The sequence below is a fragment of the Pseudorasbora parva genome, chromosome 11 (genome assembly GCF_024679245.1).
Source record: "Pseudorasbora parva isolate DD20220531a chromosome 11, ASM2467924v1, whole genome shotgun sequence".
NCBI lineage: Eukaryota > Metazoa > Chordata > Actinopteri > Cypriniformes > Gobionidae > Pseudorasbora > Pseudorasbora parva.
The window spans coordinates 24056500-24081440 of NC_090182.1; the positions used below are offsets into that span (position 1 = coordinate 24056500).

The following is a 24941-nucleotide window of genomic DNA, read 5'->3' on the forward strand; positions in this document are numbered from 1 at the left end:
TTTGAGAATCTGAGCACTATACACTTTATTGTTCCATATGATGTGAAGTAAGCAGAAGCAAGAATTATTACTGAAGCATAATCAAATGATGACTTTATGATTGATCATATAGTTAAATTAGTAAATTAAAAAGCCATAAAAAAAATATATATATATATATATATATATATATATATATATATATATATATATATATATATATATATATATATTGCGCGCCGTGCATCTTTCATTGTATAAAATGTATACGTGGAGGGGACAGGCAGAAAGGTGTCTTGGGAATGTCTTATAAAGGTGTCTTATATATTGATAGTGGTACTAACCACTGCCATATCCCCTGTCCTACAGGCAGCCTCAGGAGTATGTGAGCAAGCGCAAACAATATTACTAATAAGAAATGGTTCCAACACCTAATGAGTCCTGCTGTCACTGATGCCATGCACAAGTATAATTCACCTCATATAATACACCAAGATTTAAAAAAGTAGCTGCTAAAGTACAGTGTGTCCATATGGAACAGCATACTGTAACTGGGCCACCTCTATATCAATGACCATCTGGCTCAGAGCCTCTGGATTTTTTCCCCTGCTTGGTCCCTTCCCCCACTCCACCCACAACAGCTCTATTTTCGTTTCCACCCCCAACCTGGACTGTCGCTATTTCCCAAGACACCTTTCTGCCTGTCACCTCCACGTATACATTTTATACAATGAAAGATGCACGGCGCGTGAGCAGCTGCTCTTAGACCTGTCCTTAATGAGTATGTTGCTCTGCACTTTTAGTTAAATCATTGACGAACATTAACACTTTATTATCTATAACCAATTTTAACATTTCCATTGATCTAGCAATCAAAGGGCCAAGAAGAGGTCAGGCTATCTGACGGGTCAGGTCATCTGGTATATGGCTAATGAATCAACAAAATGTGGCATTTTGCATTAGGTTGCTATCTTGGCCAGTGCTTGGCTGATGCAAGCGCACAAAGAAAAATTGTATCAATATTCAATTCAAATGTCATCCATGGTATGCTTTTATTATTCTCATCAGCACATGAATGCATTTTTTCCCCCAAATTACTAGCTGTATTACAACAAAATAGGTGAGAAAATATGTCAAGAGCAGATAAAGATGCACTTTTAAATTGTCTATTATTGAATAAAAATAATGGGACTGTTTCTTTAAAATCCTGCCTATTATTGCTAGCAGTCATCCTCAATACATGCTGAGTGATTCTTCCTTTAGGAGAACTGTTCTGCTCTCTATATGAATTTAAAGGTGAAAAAAAATATTCTACTTGCAAAGGGCAGATTGTAATACCTTTTTTTAGTATGCCTCTGTAATTACTGTTTCCTAATTACAGTGTTGAAATGTTACATTTGCCATCATTTCACAATATCGGTCCTCTACTTAGACTTCCCCTTAACTCTTTCCCCGCCAAACATGGAATTTTCCGTTATTTGCGATAAAATGCTTCCCAGCCAAACACAACATTTTCCAGGTTTCCACACTAGGGGGTGCTATTACACATCTTCTAAATGAGTACTGATTTTCCTGATCAAAACACATGCGAGGAAGACGCAGTAAAACAAGTGAACGTATAAAAGCAAATGCATATGTAAAATAACGTTATCATCACCATTAAACATCATATAAATCAAAAATTCCTAATGTTACTGAATAAAATGTCGACCCAGGATGAGCTACAGGACTGTGCAAGCATATTAGGGTGTCGATGAACTCAATCTACTCCATCTGTGTATGAGAATCATTCTGAATCTGATCTGGATGTAGTCTTTTAGAAAAACATGATTTTCTCAGCCTTTTGTTCAAAATGTTGCTTTAATATTCATATTTAAGTTTTGATAAAAAAGGTATTTTTATGTTTAAAAGAAGAGGGTCAGCTCTTTCTTTTGATATATTGCATGCTCAGATATTCATAAAACTAAATATGCTATGGGCTATTCAATTTTTGTGAAAATGGTCAAAAACCCTGGTGGTGGCTGGCAACTTTTTTTTTTTTTTAAACGCTGGTGGGAAAGTGTTAATAAAAATAAAAATATTAAAATGAGAGACATCCTTCCTTTTACCTTTTCCTAAGAGCTATCTTACACAATTATATTTTAAAGGCATTTGCTATTTACAATCTGTTTACCATTTTTTCTACATTATGATTATTAATATCATTATTAATATGAATATTGAAATCAACTCATGATTAACGTATGATTTCAAGTGCTCAAAGTGGCTCTAATTGAAGAATCCTCAATAAAACTCATATCTCAGCATGTGCTATGTAATGAACAGAAACTTGAGACTTGAGTTCATTTAAATGTTTGTATGGTCCAGTCAATCAAGTGTGGAAGAACAGTAGATGTACGTCTTATTTAAGCCTTTTAATCAAGAGCAAGACCGCCACCGTATACAGAGCCGGAATGAGAGACCCAAGAAGCCATTAATGACACTGTCACATATGACTGCTTTTCAATGGCACAGAGTCATTAGAATACAGAAACAACCCCAATGAGTGGAGTGTGAGGATAAATTACTTCATGTTGTTAATAGCTAATGCTTCAAAGCTCTGCTTACTTTTTTCATTTTTCATCATCATTATTTTTACATTTAATCGAAGAAACATAATAAAGACTGATATGTCTTAAGGATAAATGATTTATCCGTGCCCAACAGAGCGGGACAACCTGTCACATGACATCACAGCTGTAGCCAGAGGTGGACAGTAACTAAGTACATTTACTTGAGTACTGTACTTAAGTGCACTTTTTGAGTATCTGTACTTTACTGGAGTATTATTTTTTCTGGAAACGTATGACTGTTACTTTACTACATTTGAAAGACAAATATCGTACTTTTTACTCCACTAAATTACTATCAAGGTCGAAAGTCGTTTCTGTAGCAGCTCTGAAATTCGAGGATGATTTTTTCCTTCTTTAAAAGGTTTTTTGTTGTTGTTGCAGACAGTCTATCAGGAATCTCTCTTATAGGGTCATATACATTTTACCAATTTTTTTGAACACTGATCTGTTCATAGCAAAATAGAATAAGACTGTTCTTAGGCACAAGTGTGTGCACCCATAGCCATACTTTGAAAGTATGTTTCAGTAAAAAAAAAAAAAAAAATCAAGATTAGTTTAGTTGGCATACACTTGGTGCATGTCTTATAAAATATTAAAAATATAAACGTCTGGGAGAAAGACAATGGTAAAGTTGGGAGAATATCAGATGTGTATCAGTGTATTGGATCCGTGCATTCGGCCTTAAAGTGACAGCAGCTTTATAAAGAGCTTTGTAACTTATATACAAGTATTTAAATGAGTTTAAGTTAGTTGTATGGTAGTATGTCAGGTGGAGCATCACTGAATGACTTAAACAATGATGACAGCGTGCATTTATACAACAATAATAAAATAATGCATTGGCATAAAAGAGGACATTTATTTTATACTTAAGTACTTTTGAAAACAAATACTTCTGTACTTTTACTTGAGTAAAAATCAGTTTTTTCCAACTTTCACTTGTAACGGAGTAATATTTGACCAGTAGTACTTTTACTTTTACTCAAGTAATGAAGTTATGTACTTTGTCCACCTCTGGCTAGAGCAAACCATATTCAATCAATTCCCGATGAACAAAATCAAGTCCCGCCCTGATTCTTCTTCTTTTTTTCATGGGTGTAACGATACACAAATCTGACGGTTCAGTACGTTCCTCTGTTTTGAAGTCATGGTTCAGTACGAGTTCGGTACAGCAGTTTTACAAAATTTGTTGTTGAAAAATAATCATTCATACACAGTGGCTGTCATTTTAATGACAGATATATTTAAAAATACATGAAATAAACCAGACATCACTAAAAGGGTTAATAAAGTGCATATATTTAGCAAAATAGTTTGCTTCTCTAGTGAACTAACAGCTGTGGACACTGAATGAGTTCTGAGGTAAATAAGATGCTACGTGACATTGTTTGCAAGCTGTTTTATTGTCTTTCCGCGGTTGAAACACCATTTGAGCGATTAAGCGACATGTTATACATTTCACAACATGTCTGTGGTGTGGCAAGCAGCGGGGCGAGGGACCGCGAGAGCGGCCGGTGACGAGTGGTAATGAGTACCAGCTGCGTGACACACCGGTCTCATCTCGCGGCCAAGGGACGGGAGCATTAAAGGAGGAGCAACGGCAGCGGAAGACGAGAGAGGACCAGGCCTGGATTTTATGTTATGTTTTGTTTACGTTTATTTGCGGGCAGTCGTCCGTGAGGGGCTGCCCACGGTTTACTTTCGTTTTGTTTATTTAATGAAAGTTGTTAAATGTTCGCCGGTTCCCGCCTCCTTCTTTCCCATCTACGAACTGTATTACAATGTCCTCCAACCAATACGCCTATATAGGTCGTTTGTCACTTTCTTGAAATATGACCCATAAAAGCATTTACTAAAGTTGCACCCCAATTGATAATATATTAGTTCATGAAATACACCCCTTAGGACCCATTTTATCTGCATAACTTTTTAGGTTTGCATAGCTCAATTTGTAAAGATGTTTCATCAAGATGTTTGGTCTGGAAACTCACCATTGGTAGGGCTCAATCCGAGGGGTGGGATAAACGTTTTTCTTTCAAACTCCCTCTGCACGGTGTGCACGCAATTGGATATTGCTACAACCAACCAGAGCAACGAAGGTGAAGCAGAGCTAGTTGAAAGATTAAACTTTCACTGTATCCGGTCGGCAAAACTCGAACACATCTTCACTTTTTAAGCACGCAAACGCAACTCGGCCGTCATTATATTAAGCCCCGCCCACCAACTCTATAGACGATCTGATTGGCCCGACCAGAGTTTGGTTTTTACAGCTCAGACGTGTATTGAGAGTTGCTGGACGACACTCGCGGCAGATTAGATTTGCTGCCGCTAGGGTGTGTCTAGATTTCTAGGCTAGTAAAGGATTGCAATATACAACAACATGTGATCATGCAGTCATGAGTTAGATCCCAGGGAACACATGAACTCATAAAGTGTGTATGCACTATAAAGCACTGGGTAGTTTTAGGGATGGGGTGGGTGTAGTTGTAAATAAAAATATATATTTCTTTGCTAAATGTAAATGGTGGAAAAAAAGTCCACACACTATAATAAAATGAACACGCATTTTGATAACAACAGTCAGACGTAACACAACACTGTAATTATTTTTACATCAGCTAGATGGCGCATTACTTTATTATGTAAATAAAGGTCGCAATAAGGTGCTTGAATATATAGAGTGTTTTTTTTTCATTCATTTTCATTTTCAGTAAGATGATCGCCTCCCAAACACAATCCCCCCCCCCCCCTTTTTTTTTTTTTTTAGGAAAAAACGATTGTCTAGTTTGGATGGAAATTATTTTTCAACTAATTCTGCTAAAGAACTCAAAGTATTGTTTTGCTTTGTTGGTGAACTTTATGTCCTAAGGAAATGTTTTTTTTTTTTCACCCCATAACATTCCAAATTCATACAAAGAAAATTCAAAGTGACCAGGGCCTGAACAGTTCCAAAAAGTATCACCATAAAAGCTGTTTTAATTTCTTTTTTGGAGAGTTGTAATGATTCTTAAAACCTACTTTCATTCTCCACAGAAAAACAAACAAAAGCAAATAGCGTCAAAACAACAAGGGTCAACAAATAATGACCGAATTTTTGAATTGCTGTTCTCTAGCCTTGGGTACATAAATTAGTATATGGCTTCTTTGAAAATGATGATGGTCCAGATAAAGCTCTATATGGGCACACTAGCTGGCCCTGATCATAGTAATGATATTAAATGTGTCCTCGTGTAATGAAAGCAAGGTAACCTTCAGAGAGAGATAGAGAGAGAGAGAGAGAGAGAGAGAGAGAGAGAGAGAGAGAGAGAGAGAGAGAGAGAGAGAGAGAGAGAGAGAGAGAGAGAGAGAGAGAGAGAGAGAGAGAGAGAGAGAGAGAGAGAGAGAGAGAGAGAGAGAGAGAGAGAGAGAGAGAGAGAGAGAGAGAGCAGAACGCCTGTAGTGGTATATTTAGCTGTCCTCATTAGTTGGCCTTATTTTCTTGTGTCTGACACATTCTGTTCTATAGGGCTTCCATTTCCTGGACCTGCGATCAAGTTCCCTGCAAAACTTGTTCCTTGATGGACTTGTAAGCTGACTAAGTACAATTTGTTGAGTGCACTATTGAGATTATTTTCTAGCCTCCATGCTATGTCAGTCACCTTTGATCAAATAATTATATTAAGCGGAAAATGGCGCAATAAATTACACACATAAGAAACATTTCTACACATGGATAAATTGCATAGGTGCTGCACAAGAGCATTAAACTCCCACTTACGTCCTCATTATCATTTCTAATTTGTTGTTTACTCATTTTCTTATTTGTTTGTTTATGTTGAGTGAGAACTTGCACAGTCAATCTAATTAAATGTTGATTTGTTAACATGATAATTTCGACTGTTCCTCCTCCTCTTATGCGTTTGACATTGCACTGTATTGCATATGGCACCTTATCGCTGCTTGCCAAACCGTTTAGGGCTTATGCTGTTAGCAAACAGAATTGCGGTTCTCTTTTTACAGTTGGCAGTAAATTACTCTGTCACTTTTCATAGTATGATGCGCTAAGGATGTGAACGCTGAAATGGCTGGTTTTGGTCAGGTTTAATAGGCTCTGACTGTTACGGTCTGGTCCTGTGTGTGTTTAAGTCCGTATGTGTCTCTGTGTATAAAAGCAAGTTTATCTGAGGAGACATGTCTGAGCGAACACATTCCTGCTATTGGTTTAAGAGGAGCATTGTGGGATGGATGTGGTTCTCACAGTCTCTTCCTGCAGCTGCTCCATGGAAACACAGAGAGCCTCAGTTCCCAGCAATCCTTGTTTACAGAGACCGGATAGAAGCTTGCTAAAAAGACAGGGGGAGGTAAACCAGACAAAAGCCTAACCTTCGAGACTTCAACACATAATCATGGCATCTAGAAATGGAGTGCCTTTCTGGTTCAAAATATAATGATTTCTATGAAATGAACAAATGATCTGTTCAAGTGATGGATGTCATTATTTTCTGGATAAAAAATGAAGGGGGGATATTATACCAGTCTGACAGTAGCTAAACCAATGAGGTGTGAGTTTGGGGCGGGGCTAACTCTGTATTCAGCCAGTGGCGAACAGGGAGTTTTCAGGGAAACTGATTAAAAAGTCTTCTCTCTCCTTTTTCCCCCACTTCCATTTGGAGACAATAGTGGTACAAAAAGTACACACATCACCTTTAATAGTCTTTTTGTGGACAATTATTATTATTATTATTATTATTATTATTATTATTATTAGGGGTTCAAGCACGAAGTGCTGAAACCCTATTGTAATTGTACTGATTTTTATTAGGGGTTCAAGCACGAAGTGCTGAAACCCTATTGTAATTGTACTGATTTTTAGGGGTTCAAGCACGAAGTGCTGAACACCTATTGTATTTGTGCTGATTTTTATTATTATTATTATTATTATTAGGGGTTCAAGCATGAAATGCTGAAACCCTATTGTAATTGTACTGATTTTTATTATTATTATTATTCTGCCGTAAAACTCATCGTGCAGACCAAACCGTAAATGCTACAGACTTCAAACTTTGTCAATAGGTAGTCCAAAAATCGAGGAGAGGTTATCAAATTATGAGCCAGATTGGCCAATAGGTGGCGCTACAGCAACCAAAAACGCAAAATGGCTCATAACTCCTAAACCGTTGCTTCTAAGGGTCAAGTGTCTTATATCATTGGAAAGCTGAGACCATGACGAACAAAACGTATATCTCCGATTTCATTTCCGGTATGCAAATTTTTCCGCCATTTTGAATTTTGTCAAAAACCTACTTTTGCGAACTAGTCCCTGGTTTTTTGACATATCGGAACCAAACCAGTGCCAAAATGTTCTCTCTAGTCTGAATATCAATAATTATCAAAAAAAAGTTGAAATTTTGACTCATGAACGAAAAGGGGCGTGGAAATGTACATTTAAGGCGGAGCCTATTTTATTAAAGAGGCTATAACTCCAGCAAGAAATGAGATATCTTCACCAAACTTGGTACACATGTTTATGGGCTCAGTCTTTGGCCACGATAAAAAAATCGCGACGATTGGCCACTTGGTGGCGCTATAACATGGAAAAAACACAAAAAGGGCTATAACCACGCGACCGCTAGTCCGATTGACTTGAAAATTGGTAAACAGTGTCTTGGCCCAAGGTACCATGTCTGTCTATGAGAACATTGGCATATCCCAAAAAACATGGCCGCCATCGGCCAATGAAATTTGAGCACCTATTAGACAGGGTTAACGGAGGTCGATCGGAACGAAACTCAGTGGGCATGTTTGACTCATGGTCCTAGAGGTCTGTAAGAATTTTGAAAAAAATCGGCCACTAGTTGGCGCTAACGAGTTTTATGGCTCTGCAATCACGTGGTGTTGCACACATCGGCAAAATATGCATATCATATGATAGATCTCCTCATGTTGAACAACTTTGCCTCTAGAACCATTGCTGTCAATCAAATCGTTAAATAAATATTTGCAATTATGTTAAAAACCTACTTTTGCAAACTAGTCCCTGGTTTTTTGCCCAATCAGAACCAAACCAGTCTAGGACAATTCTCTGGACTCTCTAGATCAATAATTATCAAAAAAAAGTTGATCTTTTGCATTTGGATGGCTATAACAGGGCCATTTAGAAAAGAGGCGTGGCAAAATACACTCAAAAGCCTATAAATCCTAAGGGTAAACTCAAAACTTCACGAAAATTGTTGGGTATATGTGGCATAACATGTTGAAGACACATGCAAAGTTTTATGAAGATCGGAGTATAGGGGGCGCTATAAGTGTTAAAAAGCTTTGAAAACCATGTATTCCCTATGGTGAATTGCCTGTAAATTGTATTTTCCATCTCTGTAATCAGGTGGGGTTAAAACAGCCACATAATATGCATATATTATGATAGATCTTCTCATACTGAACAACTTTAGCTCTATAACCAATACTGTCAATCAAATCTTTATTTAAATATTCACAATTATGTTAAAAACCTCGTTTTGCAAACTAGTCCTAGGTTTTTTGCCTGATCGGAACCAAACTACAGCAGTATAATTCTCTGCACTCTCCTGATCAATTCATATTTAGACTTTATAAAGTCACTATTATAATATTTAAAATCACATTTTGTCAGTTTATCACTTCATTTCACCTGATATCTCTCAAATTCATTCAGTGCTTAAAAACCTTTCATGCAAAAGGTGTCAAATGCTTAAAGACCTTAAATGGCTTGAACCCCGCTAAATGCTGCTCGCAGCTTTAATTATTATTATTATTATTATTATTATTCTGCCGTAAAACTCATCGTGCAGACCAAACCGTAAGGGCTAGAGACTTGAAACTTTGTCAATAGGTAGTCCAAAAATCGAGGAAAGGTTATCAAATTATGAGCCAGATTGGCCAATAGGTGGCGCTATAGCAATCAATTGCGCAAAAGGGCTCATAACTCCTAAACCGTTTGGTCCACACTCAAGTGTCTTATATCATTGGAAAGCTGAGACATTGGCGAACAAAACGTATATCTCCGATTTCATTTCCGTCATGAAAATTTTTCCGCCATTTTGAATTTTGTCAAAAACCTACTTTTGCGAACTAGTCCCTGGTTTTTTGACATATCGGAACCAAACCAGTGCCAAAATGTTCTGTCTAGTCTGACTATCAATAATTATCAAAAAAAAGTTGAAATTTTGAATCATGAACGAAAAGGGGTGTGGAAATGTACATTTAAGGCGGAGCCTATTTTACTAAAGAGGCTATAACTCCAGCAAGAAATGAGATATATTCACCAAACTTGGTACACATGTTTATGGGCTCAGCCTTTGGTCACGATAAAAAAATCGCGACGATTGGCCACTTGGTGGCGCTATAACATGGAAAAAACACAAAAAGGGCTATAACCATGCGACCGCTAGTCCGATTGACTTGAAAATTGGTAAGCAGTGTCTTGGCCCAAGGTACCATGTCTGTCTATGAGAACATTGGCGTATCTCAAAAAACATGGCCGCCATCGGCCAATGAAATTTGAGCACCTATTAGACAGGGTTAACGGAGGTCGATCGGAACAAAACTCAGTGGGCATGTTTGACTCATGGTCCTAGAGGTCTGTAAGAATTTTGAAAGAAATCGGCCACTAGTTGGCGCTAACGAGTTTTATGGCTCTGCCATCACGTGGTGTTGCACACATCGGCAAAATATGCATATCATATGATAGATCTCCTCATGCTGAACAACTTTGCCTCTAGAACCATTTTTGGCAATTAAATCGTTAAATAAATATTTGCAATAATGTTAAAAACTTACTTTTGCGAACTAGTCCCTGGTTTTTTGCCCAATCAGAACCAAACCAGTCTAGGACAATTCTCTGGACTCTCTAGATCAATAATTATCAAAAAAAAAGTTGATTTCTTGCATTTGGATGGCTATAACAGAGCCATTTAGAAAAGAGGTGTGGCAAAATACACTCAAAAGCCTATAAATCCTAAGGGGAAACTCAAAACTTCACGAAAATTGTTGGGTATATGTGGCATAACATGTTGAAGACACATGCAAAGTTTTATGGAGATCGGAGTATAGGGGGCGCTATAAGTGTTAAAAAGCTTTGAAAACCATGTATTCCCTCTGGTGAATTGCTTGTAAATTGTATTTTCCATCTCTGTAATCGCATATATTATGATAGATCTTCTCATACTGAACAACTTTGCCTCTATAACCAATACTGTCAATCAAATCTTTATTTAAATATTCACAATTATGTTAAAAACCTCGTTTTGCAAACTAGTCCAAGGTTTTTTGCCTGATCGGAACCAAACCACAGCAGTATGATTCTCTGCACTCTCCTAATCAATTCATATTTAGACTTTATAAAGTCACTATTATAATATTTAAAATCACATTTTGTCAGTTTATCACTTCATTTCACCTGATATCTCTCAAATTCATTCAGTGCTTAAAAGCCTTTCATGCAAAAGGTGTCAAATGCTTAAAGACCTTAAATGGCTTGAACCCCGCTAAATGCTGCTCGCAGCTTTAATTATTATTATTATTATTCTGCCGTAAAACTCATCGTGCAGACCAAACCGTAAGGCCTAGAGACTTGAAACTTTGTCAATAGGTAGTCCAAAAATCGAGGAGAGGTTCTCAAATTATGAGCCAGATTGGCCAATAGGTGGCGCTATAGCGCAAAAAACAAAAAAAAAGTCACTATTTTGCTTATATCTCAAAAACCCATTGTCGCACAATCAAGTGTCTTACATCATTGGAATCCTTGGCTCAAGCCGAACAAAAAACATAGGAGGTATTTTATTTCCGGTATGCAAATTTTTCCGCCATTTTGAATTTTGTCAAAAACCTACTTTTGCGAACTAGTCCCTGGTTTTTTGACATATCAGAACCAAACCAGTGCCAAAATGTTCTGTCTGGTCTGAATATCAATAATTATCAAAAATATGGTGAAATTTTGACTCATGAACGAAAAGGGGCGTGGAAATGTACATTTAAGGCGGAGCCTATTTTACTAAAGAGGCTATAACTCAAGAAGGAAATGAGATAACTTCACCAAACTTGGTACACATGTGTATGGACTCATTCTGAGGTCACGATAAAAAAAACGTGAAGATTGACCACTTGGTGGCGCTATAATGTGGAAAAAACATGATAATAGCTATAACCACGCGATCGCTAGTCCGATTGACCTGAAAATTGGTATGCCGTGTCTTGGCCCAAGCTACCATGTATGTATATGAGGACATTGGTGTATCTCAAAAAACATGGCCGTCATAGACCAATGAATTTTGAGCACCTATTAGACAAGGTTAATGGAGGTTGATCAGAACGAAACTCAGTTGGCATGTTTGACTCATGGTCCTAGAGGTTTGTAAGAAATTTGAAAGAAATCGGCCACTAGTTGGCGCTAACGAGTTTTATGGCTTTGAAATCACGTGGTGTTCCACATATCCATGAAATATGCATATCATATGATAGATCTCCTCATGATGAACAACTTTGCCTCTAGAACCATTGCTGTCAATAAAATCATTAATTAAATTTTCGTAATTATGTTAAAAACCTACTTTTGCGAACTAGTCCCTGGTTTTTTACCCAATTGGAACCAAACCAGTCTAGGACAATTCTATAGACACTCCAGGTCAATAATTATTGAAAAAAAGTTGAACTTTTGCATTTGGATGGCTATAACAGGGCCATTTAGAAAAGAGGCGTGGCAAAATACACTCAAAAGCCTATAAATCCTAAGGGAAAACTCAAAACTTCACGGAAATTATTGGGTATATGTGGCATAACATGTTAAAGACACATGCAAAGTTTTATGGAGATCGGAGTATAGGGGGTGCTATAAGTGTGTTAAAAAGCTTTGAAAACCATGTATTCCCTATGTTGAATTGCCTGTATTGGCTGTAAATGGTATTTTCCATCTCGTTAATCAGGTGGGGTTAAAACAGCCACATAATATGCATATATTATGATAGATCTTCTCATACTGAACAACTTTGCCTCTATAACCAATATTGTCAATCAAATATTTATTTAAATATTCACAATTATGTTAAAAACCTCGTTTTGCAAACTAGTCCTTGGTTTTTTTGCCTGATCGGAACCAAACCACAGCAGTATGATTCTCTGGACTCTGCTGATCAATAGTTATCAAAAACATGTTGAACTTTACACTTTGGGGAGCTATAACAGGATCATTTGGAGAATAGGTGTGGTAAAACATGCTCAAAAGCCTATTAATCCTAAACGAAAACTCAAAACTTCACAAAAATAGGTGGTGTGTGTGTGTGTGTGTGTGTGTGTGTGTGTGTGTGTGTGTGTGTGTGTGTGTGTGTGTGTGTTTGTCTGTCTGTCTGTCTGTCTGTATGTCATGCTAGCAAACAGCACTTCCAACATGCTACACATGCTAGCAGTGATTAGCTAAGTGTTAATCAGGCAAAGAACATAGTAAGAACTCTATAAACATTATAGTGACCATCTGTGACAACTAACAACTGCCTAGCAACACCATAACAACCATCAAGAACAACCTAGCAACCACCTAGCAACATGTTTGTCATGTTAGCAAAGTAAAATAGTAATTTTGTCATACTATTGATTAATATTGTTATATAATTCATATTTAGACTTTATAAAGTCACTACTATAATATTTAAAATCACATTTTGTCAGTTTATCACTTCATTTCACCTGATATCTCTCAAATTCATTCAGTGCTTAAAAACCTTTCATGCAAAAGGTGTCAAATGCTTAAAGACCTTAAATAGCTTGAACCCCGCTAAATGCTGCTCGCAGCTTTAATTAGGGGTTCAAGCACGAAGTGCTGAAACCCTATTGTAATTGTACTGATTTTTATTATTATTATTATTCTGCCGTAAAACTCATCGTGCAGACCAAACCGTAAGGGCTAGAGACTTGAAACTTGGCCAATAGGTAGTCCAAAAATCGAGGAGAGGTTATCAAATTATGAGCCAGATTGGCCAATAGGTGGCGCTACAGCAACCAAAAACGCGAAATGGCTCATAACTCTTAAATCGTTTGTCCTAAGGGTCAAGTGTCTTATATCATTGGAAAGCTGAGACCTTGGCGAACAAAACGTATATCTCCGATTTCATTTCCGGTATGCAAATTTTTCCGCCATTTTGAATTTTGTCAAAAACCTACTTTTGCGAACTAGTCCCTGGTTTTTTGACATATCAGAACCAAACCAGTGCCAAAATGTTCTCTCTAGTCTGAATATCAATAATTATCAAAAAAAAGTTGAAATTTTGACTCATGAACGAAAAGGGGCGTGGAAATGTACATTTAAGGCGGAGCCTATTTTACTAAAGAGGCTATAACTCTAGCAAGAAATGAGATATCTTCACCAAACTTGGTACACATGTTTAGGGTCTCAGTCTTTGGTCACGATAAAAAAACCGCGACGATTGGCCGCTTGGTGGCGCTATAACATGGAAAAAACACAAACAGGGCTATAACCACGCGACCGCTAGTCCGATTGACTGGAAAATTGGTATGCAGTGTCTTGGCCCAAGGCCCCATGTCAGTCTATGAGAACATTGGCGTATCTCAAAAAACATGGCCGCCATCGGCCAATGAAATTTGAGCACCTATTAGACAGGGTTAACGGAGGTCGATCGGAACGAAACTCAGTGGGCATGTTTAACTCATGGTCCTAGAGGTCTGTAAGAATTTTGAAAGAAATCGGCCACTAGTTGGCGCTAACGAGTTTTATGGCTCTGCAATCACGTGGTGTTGCACACATCGGCAAAATATGCATATCATATGATAGACCTCCTCATGTTGAACAACTTTGCCTCTAGAACTATTGCTGTCAATCAAATCGTTAAATAAATATTTGCAATTATGTTAAAAACCTACTTTCGCGAACTTGTCCCTGGTTTTTTGCCCAATCAGAACCAAACCAGTCTAGGACAATTCTTTGGACTCTCTAGATCAATAATTATCAAAAAAAAAGTTGATTTTTTGCATTTGGATGGCTATAACAGGGCCATTTAGAAAAGAGGCGTGGCAAAATACACTCAAAAGCCTATAAATCCTAAGGGGAAACTCAAAACTTCACGAAAATTGTTGGGTATATGTGGCATAATATGTTGAAGACACATGCAAAGTTTTATGGAGATCGGAGTATAGGGGGCGCTATAAGTTTTAAAAAGCTTTGAAAACCATGTATTCCCTATGGTGAATCTGTAATCAGGTGGCGTTAAAACAGCCACATAATATGCATATATTATGATAGATCTTCTCATACTGAACAACTTTGCCTCTATAACCAATCCTGTCAATCAAATCTTTATTTAAATATTCACAATTATGTTAAAAACCTCGTTTTGCAAACTAGTCCTAGGTTTTTTGCCTGATCGGAACCAAACCACAGCAGTATGATTCTCTGCACTCTCCTGATCAATTCATATTTAGACTTTATAAAGTCACTACTATAATATTTAAAATCACATTTTGTCAGTTTATCACTTCATTTCACCTGATATCTCTCAAATTCATTCAGTGCTTAAAAGCCTTTCATGCAAAAGGTGTCAAATGCTTAAAAACCTTAAATGGCTTGAACCCCGCTAAATGCTGCTCGCAGCTTTAATTATTATTATTATTATTATTCTCCGCTAAAACGCATCGTGCAGCCCAAACCGTAAAGCGTGGAACTTAGAAACTTTGTCAGATGGTAGTCCTCAATTTGGGGAGAACCTCAGAAAGTATGACCCCGATTGGCCAATAGGTGGCGCTACAGCAACCAAATGCGCAAAAAGGGGCATAACTCCTAAACCCTTTGGTCCACAATCAAGTGTCTTATATCATTAAAAAGCTGAGTCCTTGGCGAACAAAACGTATATCTCCGATTTCATTTCCGTCATGAAATTTTTTCCGCCATTTTGAATTTTGTCGAAAAACTACTTTTGCGAACTAGTCCCTGGATTTTTGACCGATCGAAACCAAACCAGTGGCAAAATGTTCTCTGTAGTCTGAATATCAATATTCATTGAGAAAAAGTTGAAATTTCGATTCACGGTTGCTAAGGGGTGGAAAAAGAATGTTGTGGGCGGAGCCTATTTTACTAAAAAGGCTATAACTCAACAAGGAAATGAGATATCTTCACCAAACTTGGTAGACATGTGTATGGGCTCATTCTTTGGTCTCGATAAAAAAATCGCGACGATTGACCACTTGGTGGCGCTATAATGTTAAAAAAACATGAAAAGGGCTATAACCACGTGACCACTAGTCCGATTGACTTGAAAATTGGTAGGCAGTGTCTTGGTCCAAGGCACCATGTATGTCTATGAGGACATTGGTGTATCTAAAAAAACATGGCCGCCATCGGCCAATGAAGTTTGAGCACCTATTAGATGGGGTTAACAGAGGTCGATCGGAACGAAACTTGGTGGGCATGTTTGACTCATGGTCCTAGAGGTCTGTAAGAATTTTGAAAGAAATCGGCCACTAGTTGGCGCTAACTCAAAAGGGAAGCTCAAAAATTCACGAAAATTGTTGGGCATATGTGGCATAACATGCTGATGAAGCATGCAAAGTTTTAAAGAGATTGGACTATAGGTGGCGCTATAACTGTTAAAACGCTATAAGAACCATGCATTTCCTATGTTAAATTGCCTATATTGACTGTAAATGGACTTTTCCATCTATTATTTTAGTGTTCAAAATCTTGCTAAATAAAACTTAATGTCTTGAATGCCTATGTACTTTAATTATTATTATTAGGGGTTCAAGCACGAAGTGCTTGAAAACCTATTGTATTTGTGCCGGTTTATTATTCTGCCGTAAAACGCATCGTGCAGACCAAACCATTAGGGCTAGAGACTTGAAACTTGCCCAATAGGTAGTACAAAAATCGAGGAGAGGTTATCAAATTATGAGCCAGATTGGCCCATAGGTGGCGCTATAGCGATCAATTGCGCAAAACTGCTCATAACTCCTAGACCGTTGGCCGTAGCCTCAAGTGCCTTATATCGTTGGAATCCTTGGCTCGAGACGGACCAGACGCATGCCTCGGATTGGCTCGTGACCTGGGAAAATGTCCGGCTATTTTGGCTTTTTACAAAAACCTACTTTTGCGAACTAGTCCCTGGTTTTTGGCCAAACCGGGACCAAACCAGTGCAGGCAGATTCTCTGGAGTCTGAATGTCAATAATCATTGAAAAAAAGTGGAAATTTGGGTTCAGGGTTCCTAAGGGCCGCCAAGTTTGAGGTGGGAGGAGCCCCTTTCGACTTAATTGGCTATAGCTCGTCAGCGGAACGAGATATTTTCACCAGACTCAGCACAGCTATGTAAGAACTCATTCTGTGGTCACCCGAAAAAGGACGTGGCAACTGGCCTCTTGGTGGCGCTTTAACTGTTAGAAAGGTCAACTACATTATCCTATGCAAAATGACATTTAAATGACTAAAAAATGTCTGTTCTGCGCAGAACTTCACCAAATTAGCTGAGCATGTGCACCCTATTATTGTAAAGCAGCGTGCAAACTTTTATGGAGATCGGGCCGTCGGTAGAGGTATTAAAGTTTATAAGGGAAAAAATTTAAATAAAAAATAAAAATCATTTCCAAGATAAATGAGCTGAAAATGCAAAAATCTACCGTGTTCCTCTCTGCCGGCCATGTCAGAACGCTTGATAAAGTTTTTCTAACCAGCAGCTCAAAAATCAGGCGCTGAGACCCTATAGTTTTGTTTTTATAAGCCTTTTTAGGCCCTTTTACGCCTCTGTTATTAGGGGGTTCAAGCACGAAGTGCTTGAAAACCTATTGTATTTGTGCCGGTTTATTATTCTGCCGTAAAACGCATCGTGCAGACCAAACCATTAGGGCTAGAGACTTGAAACTTGCCCAATAGGTAGTACAAAATCGAGGAGAGGTTATCAAATTATGAGCCAGATTGGCCCATAGGTGGCGCTATAGCGATCAATTGCGCAAAACTGCTCATAACTCCTAGACCGTTGGCCGTAGCCTCAAGTGCCTTATATCGTTGGAATCCTTGGCTCGAGACGGACCAGACGCATGCCTCGGATTGGCTCGCTCTTCTGGCGCCAATTTTGAGATATTTTGGGTTTTTTGAAAAACCTACTTTTGCAAACTGGTGCCTGGTTTTTTGACCTATCGGAACCAAACCAGTGCAGAAATATTCTCTGGAGTCAGATTATCAATAATCATTGAAAAAAAGTTGAAACTTTGATTCAATTTTGCTAAGGGGCGTCAAAATGGACGTTCAAGGCGGAGCCTATAATAAGGCTATACCTCAAGAAAGAAATGAGATATCATCACCAAACTTGGTGCACTTATGTATGGGCTCAATCTTTGGTCACGATAAAAAAATCGCGATGATTGGGCTCTAGGTGGCGCTATAATGTTAAAAAAACATAAAAACGGCTATAACCACCTGACTGTTAGTCTGATTGACTTGAAAATTGGTATGCAGTATCTTGGTCCAAGGCCCCATGTATGTATATGAGGACATCAGCGTATCTCAATCAACATGGCCGCCATCGGCCAATGAAGTTGATACCTATAAGACAAGGTTAACGGAGGCCAATAAGAACGAAACTTGATGGGCATGTTTGACTCATGGCCCTAGAGGTCTTTAAGAATTTTGAAAGAAATCAACCACAAGTTGGCGCTAACGAGTTTTAGGGCTCTGTAATCACGTGTAATACGTTTGACATATCCACACCATATGCATATCAATTGATAGATCTCCTCATGTTAAATAACTTTGCCTCTAGAGCCATTGCTGTCAATCAAATCGTTCATTAAATATTTGCAATTATGTTAAAAACCTACTTTTCCAAACTAGTCCCTGGTTTTTTACCCGATTGGAACCAAACCAGTCTAGGACAATTCTCTGGACTCTCTAGAGCAATCATCTTTGAAAAAAAAGTTGAACTTTTGCATTTGGATGGCCATAACAGGGACATTTAGAAAAGAGGTGTGGCAAAATACATTCAAAAGCCTATAAATCCTAAGGGAAAACTCAAAACTTCACGAAAATTGTTGGGTATATGTGGCATAACATGCTAAAGAAGCATGCAAAGTTTTATGGAGATCATACCATAGGTGGCGCTATACTGTTAAAAAGCTTTAAAACCATGCATTTCCTATGGTAAATTCCCTTTATTGGCTGTAAATGGCCTTTTCCATCTGTTATCATATAATGTTCAAATCATTTGTTAGATCTGCTCATTCTGACTCTCTAGATCAATTGAGAATGAGATGTCGTCACGACACAGTGCCCCGCCCATAGAGATCACGGAATCCTCCCCCTTCTGCCATTTTGGGAGGATAGTACTCGCCTTAGTGGATTCGACAGAGACTGGAGAAGAGATATTCTGATGATTACTAAGTACATCATTTTCTAAACTCAATGTAACATGAAGTTTTAATCCACCCAAGCCGAGCTGAGAAAGCAGCTGCTGATAAACATACGCTATAATTCACCACAGGGTGTCAGTCATCGTCTAAACTCGTGACCGCGAAGCTGAAGTGTGTAACACCTGATGAATACGATCCTTTATTTATTTGTATTAAACATTTTGATCACTATTCTGTCATTTTCACTATCAATCATTTTACTGTATGTAATTTACATGTTTATGCCCAAAACGCTTAATTAATATTCAAAGTAGGCCTATAGTTGACAAATTTTCCTCTAACGTTACATTAATTTAAGGCACGTACCGAGCATTTATTCTACTTAAGAAGGCTGGACTAAAAGCACCAGCACACACAAGCGATCCTTTTTATTAGTCAAATTCATTTAGAAATCAAAACTCAACAGGTATTAAATATGATCAGTACGAGAAAAACTCTTACTGAGAGGACGAGCACTGGACTGCTGCAGGATAGTGGGGAGATTTATTTATTTATTATTCAGAATGCACAGAAAATATATGTATAGAAACATTTCAGGAAGGTAGTAAAGCGTCTAACATTAGGTCTCTGTTCCATTGTGCTGCAGGCAGCTCGTATGGGTCGACGTTTTTGATCTCAGCCAGCTTAAATACCTCTGCCTGGCGCTGGTAGTAAGTTTCTCCCTGTAAGAGGCCTCCATTTCTCCGTTTAAACGCGGTGATGATAATTTCTCAAGCCGTCTTTCCTGCTCCGATCTCTGTATCGCTCTTACAATGTTGCCCCTGGCAACCGATAGCGTAGGATCCCAAAATGGCTCAGACACCGCCCAATTCGTCACGTGACAGCAAGCTACCATGACATATGTCCTCATTCTCAATAATTATCCAAAAAAATTACTTTTGCATTTGGATAGCTATAATAGGGTCATATCAAAATGTGACTTTGACCAAGTGTACCTAAACCTTTAACTCCTCAATAAATGTTTAGATCTTCTCAAAAATAGTTAAGTAAATGTGACATGTGACTCTAAACAAGCATTCAAACTTTTATGGAGATTGGTCTATAGGTGGCGCTATAACTATAAAAGCTTTGATGCGTTTGCTATGGTAAATTTCCTGTAATTGTTGTAAATGGTCTTTTGTATCTATTATCGTATAATGTTCAAATGATTTGTTAGATCTGCTCATTCTGACAGGTCAATAATTATCCAAAATGACTGGCATTTGCATTTGGATGGCTATAATTGGGTCATTTCAATATGTGGCCTTGACCAAGTGTCCCCGAAACCCTTTAATAAATCCTCAATGAATGCTCAGATCTTCATTTTATCTCAGTTTTAATTAATTTAATGCTTAAAGGCCTTAAATACAAAAGACCTTAACTGTTTAAAGGCCTTAAATGCTTGAACCCCGCTAAATGCTGCTTGCAGCTTTAATTATTATTATTATTCTCCGCTAAAACGCATCGTGCAGACCAAACCGTAAGAGCTGGAAATTTGAAACTTTGTCAGATGGTAGTACTCATGTTGGGGAGACCCTGAGAAGCTATGACCCCAATTGGCCCATAGGTGGCGCTATAGCAATCAATTGCGAGAAAAGGCTCATAACTCCTAAACCGTTTGGTCCACACTCAAGTGTCATATATCATTGGAAAGCTGAGTCCTTGGCGAACAAAATGTATATCTCAGATTTTATTTCCAGTATGCAAATTTTTCCGCCATTTTGAATTTTATTGAAAACCTACTTTTGCAAACTAGTCCCTGGTTTTTTGACCGATCGGAACCAAACCAGTGTCAAAATGTTCTCTGGTCTCTGTTTATCAATAGTTATCAAAAAAAAGTTGAAATTTCGATTCATTTATGCTAATTGGCTTCAAAATGGACGTTCAGGGCGGAGCCTATTTTACTAAAAAGGCTATAACTCAAGAAGGAAATGAGATATCGTCACCAAACTTGGTACACATGTATATCGGCTCAATTTGAGGTCACGATAAAAAAATCGCGATGATTGGCCACTTGGTGGCGCTATAATGTGAAAAAAACATGAAAAGGGCTCTAACCACGCGACCGCTAGTCCGATTGACCTGAAAATTGGTATGCAGTGTCTTGGTCCAAGGCCCCATGTACGTCTATGAGGACATTGGCGTATCTCAAAAAACATGGCCGCCATCGGCCAATGAAATTTGAGCACCTATTAGATGGGGTTAACAGAGGCCTATCGGAACGAAACTTGATGGGCATGTTTGACTCATGGTCCTAGAGGTCTGTAAGAATTTTGAAAGAAATCGGCCACTAGTTGGCGCTAACGAGTTTTATGGCTCTGAAATCACGTGTTTTTTCACGCATCCACAAAATATGCATATCATATGATAGATCTCCTCATGCTGAACAAATTTGCCTCTGGAATCATTGCTGTCAATCAAATCATTAATTAAATATTCACAATTATGTTAAAAACCTACTTTTGCAAACTAGTCCCTGGTTTTTTGACCGATCGGAACCAAACCAGTGTCAAAATGTTCTCTGGTCTCTGTTTATCAATAGTTATCGAAAAAAAGTTGAAATTTCAATTCAGTTTTGCTAATTGGCTTCAAAATGGACGTTCAGGGCGGAGCCTATTTTACTAAAAAGGCTATAACTCAAGAAAGAAATGAGATATCGTCACCAAACTTGGTACACATGTATATCGGCTCAATTTGAGGTCACGATAAAAATATTGCGACGATTGGCCACTTGGTGGCGCTATAATGTGAAAAAAACATGAAAAGGGCTATAACCACGCGATCGCTAGTTTAATTAACCTGAAAATTGGTAAGCAGACATTGGCGTATCTCAAAAAACATGGCCGCCATCGGCCAATGAAATTTGAGCACCTGTTAGACAAGGTTAACAGAGGCCGATCGGAACGAAACTTGGTGGGCATGTTTGACTCATGGTCCTAGAGGTCTGTAAGATTTTTGAAAGAAATCGGCCACTAGTTGGCGCTAACTCAAAAGGGAAGCTCAAAAAATCACGAAAATTGTTGGGTATATGTAGCATGACATGCTGATGAAGCATGAAAAGTTTTAAAGAGATCGGACTATAGGTGGCGCTATAACTGTTAAAAAGCTATAAAAACCATGCATTTTTTATGGTAAATTGCCTATATTGGCTGTAAATGGACTTTTCCATCTATTATTTCAGTGTTTAAAATCTTGCTAAATAAAACTTAATGTCTTTAATTAGGGGTTCAAGCACGAAGTGCTGAAACCCTATTGTAATTGTTTTTATTATTATTATTATTCTGCCGTAAAACTCATCGTGCAGACCAAACCGTAAATGCTAGAGACTTCAAACTTTGTCAATAGGTAGTCCAAAAATCGAGGAGAGGTTATCAAATTATGAGCCAGATTGGCCAATAGGTGGCGCTACAGCAACCAAAAACGCGAAATGGCTCATAACTCCTAAACCGTTTGTCCTAAGGTCAAGTGTCTTATATCATTGGAAAGCTGAGACCATGACGAACAAAACGTATATCTCCGATTTCATTTCCGGTATGCAAATTTTTCCGCCATTTTGAATTTTGTCAAAAACCTACTTTTGCAAACTAGTCCCTGGTTTTTTGACATATCGGAACCAAACCAGTGCCAAAATGTTCTCTCTAGTCTGAATATCAATAATTATCAAAAAAAAGTTGAAATTTTGACTCATGAACGAAAAGGGGCGTGGAAATGTACATTTAAGGCGGAGCCTATTTTACTAAAGAGGCTATAACTACAGCAAGAAATGAGATATCTTCACCAAACTTGGTACACATGTGTATGGGCTCAGTCTTTGGTCACGATAAAAAAATCGCGACGATTGGCCACTTGGTGGCGCTATAACATAGAAAAAACACAAAAAGGCCTATAACCACGCGACCGCTAGTCCGATTGACTGGAAAATTGGTATGCAATGTCTTGGCCCAAGGTACCATGTCTGTCTATGAGAACATTGGCGTATCTCAAAAAACATGGCCGCCATCGGCCAATGAAATTTGAGCACCTATTAGACAGGGTTAACGGAGGTCGATCGGAACAAAACTCAGTGGGCATGTTTAACTCATGGTCCTAGAGGTCTGTAAGAATTTTGAAAGAAATCGGCCACTAGCTGGCGCTAATGAGTTTTATGGCTCTGCAATCAGGTGGCGTTGCACACATCGGCAAAATATGCATATCATATGATAGATCTCCTCATGTTGAACAACTTTGCCTCCAGAACCATTGCTGTCAATCAAATCATTAAATAAATATTTGCAATTATGTTAAAAACCTACTTTTGCAAACTAGTCCCTGGTTTTTTGCCCAATCAGAACCAAACCAGTCTAGGACAATTCTCTGGACTCTCTAAATCAATAATTATCAAAAAAAAGTTGATTTTTTGCATTTGGATGGCTATAACCGGGCCATTTAGAAAAGAGGCGTGGCAAAATACACTCAAAAGCCTATAAATCCTAAGGGAAAACTCAAAACTTCACGGAAATTGTTGGGTATATGTGGCATAACATGTTGAAGACACATGCAAAGTTTTATGGAGATCGGAGTATAGGGGGCGCTATAAGTGTTAAAAAGCTTTGAAAACCATGTATTCCCTATGGTGAATCTCTGTAATCAGGTGGGGTTAAAACAGCCACATAATATGCATATATTATGATAGATCTTCTCATACTGAACAACTTTGCCTCTATAACCAATACTGTCAATCAAATTTTTATTTAAATATTCACAATTATGTTAAAAACCTCGTTTTGCAAACTAGTCCTAGGTTTTTTGCCTGATCGGAACCAAACCACAGCAGTATGATTCTCTGCACTCTCCTGATCAATTCATATTTAGACTTTATAAAGTCATTATTATAATATTTAAAATCACATTTTGTCAGTTTATCACTTCATTTCACCTGATATCTCTCAAATTCATTCAGTGCTTAAAAGCCTTTCATGCAAAAGGTGTCAAATGCTTAAAAACCTTAAATGGCTTGAACCCCGCTAAATGCTGCTCGCAGCTTTAATTATTATTATTATTATTATTATTATTATTCTGCCGTAAAACTCATCGTGCAGACCAAACCATAAATGCTAGAGACTTCAAACTTTGTCAATAGGTAGCCCAAAAATCGAGGAGAGGTTATCAAATTATGAGCCAGATTGGCCAATAGGTGGCGCTACAGCAACCAAAAACGCGAAATGGCTCATAACTCCTAAACCGTTCATCCTAAGGGTCAAGTGTCTTATATCATTGGAAAGCTGAGACCTTGGCGAACAAAACGTATATCTCCGATTTCATTTCCGGTATGCAAATTTTTCCGCCATTTTGAATTTTGTCAAAAACCTACTTTTGCGAACTAGTCCCTGGTTTTTTGACATATCAGAACCAAACCAGTGCCAAAATGTTCTCTCTAGACTGAGTATCAATAATTATCAAAAAAAAGTTGAAATTTTGACTCATGAACGAAAAGGGGCGTGGAAATGTACATCTAAGGCGGAGCCTATTTTACTAAAGAGGCTATAACTTCAGCAAGAAATGAGATATCATCACCAAACCTGGTACACATGTTTATGGGCTCAGTCTTTGGTCACTATAAAAAAATCGCGACGATTGGCCACTTGGTGGCGCTATAACATGGAAAAAACACAAAAAGGGCTATAACCACGCGACCGCTAGTCCGATTGACTTGAAAATTGGTATGCAGTGTCTTGGCCCAAGGTACCATATCTGTCTATGAGAACATTGGCGTATCTCAAAAAACATGGCCGCCATCGGCCAATGAAGTTTGAGCACCTATTAGACAGGGTTAACGGAGGTCGATCGGAACGAAACTCAGTAGGCATGTTTGACTCATGGTCCTAGAGGTCTGTAAGAATTTTGAAAGAAATCGGCCACTAGTTAACGCTAACGAGTTTTATGGCTCTGCAATCACGTGGTGTTGGACACATCGGCAAAA

At 38.1% G+C, this 24941-nt stretch overlaps 1 protein-coding gene across 6 annotated transcripts in view; it reads right to left on the minus strand.

Moving 5' to 3' along the window:
• The window catches only part of gria2b (glutamate receptor, ionotropic, AMPA 2b), a 71730-nt gene that overhangs the window by 24771 nt on the left and 22018 nt on the right, over positions 1-24941 (minus strand). The window lies entirely within an intron of this gene.